This window comes from Octopus bimaculoides, chromosome 28 (genome assembly GCF_001194135.2).
Source record: "Octopus bimaculoides isolate UCB-OBI-ISO-001 chromosome 28, ASM119413v2, whole genome shotgun sequence".
NCBI classification, from domain to species: domain Eukaryota; kingdom Metazoa; phylum Mollusca; class Cephalopoda; order Octopoda; family Octopodidae; genus Octopus; species Octopus bimaculoides.
In genome coordinates, this window is record NC_069008.1 from 7,350,747 (window position 1) to 7,351,473 (window position 727).

Below are 727 nucleotides of genomic sequence, written 5' to 3' on the forward strand. Positions count from 1 at the left end.
AGGTGCATGTGGCTGAGAGACTGTGGAAGCATCAGCTTGTCAGGTATAAGGGCCGGACATACTGTTTGACCAGGCTGGGGTTTGGGCTAAATTCAGTGCCAAAAATTATGGCAACAATTCTCAAGGCCATCCTGGGAAAGGTGGACAGAGTAAAAAGGGCCACCAATTCGTACATTGATGACATCCTTGTGGATGAAACCATAATGCCAGCAACGGAGGTCATAGGCCACCTGAAGAAGTTCGGACTGGTCGCCAAGCCACCAGAGGCCATGGAGGGAGGCACTGCACTGGGCCTCAAGCTACGGAGAGACAGGGCTAGTGCGTTGGTGTTTCGGCGTAGGAACGAGATCCCTGAACTGGGCACCAGCGTGAGTAGACGAGAACTGTTCTCGGTGTGCAGGAAGCTGGTGGGACACTACCCAGTTGCAGGATGGCTTCGGACAGCATGTAGCTTCATCAAGAGAAGAGCCAAAGGAGCAAAGTGGAATGACAGAGTTGGGGAGAAAACGACCGACATGATGCAGGGAGTCTTGGTCAGAGTGAGAGCAGAGGATCCAGTGGGGGGCAGTTGGTATGTTCCCAAATCAAAGAGTGGGATCGTTTGGTGTGATGCCAGTAGCATCGCAATAGGAGTTGTCTTGGGAATGGGAGGCACCATGGTGGAAGATGCAGCCTGGCTCAGGAAGATGGATGACTGCAACCATATTAACGTGGCGGAGTTGGATGC

General features: G+C 52.8%; 1 protein-coding gene across 1 annotated transcript in view; it reads right to left on the reverse strand.

Annotated features, from left to right (window-relative positions):
* Positions 1-727, reverse strand: part of LOC106872552 (zinc finger protein 850) — a 17,372-nt gene that overhangs the window by 10,897 nt on the left and 5,748 nt on the right. The window lies entirely within an intron of this gene.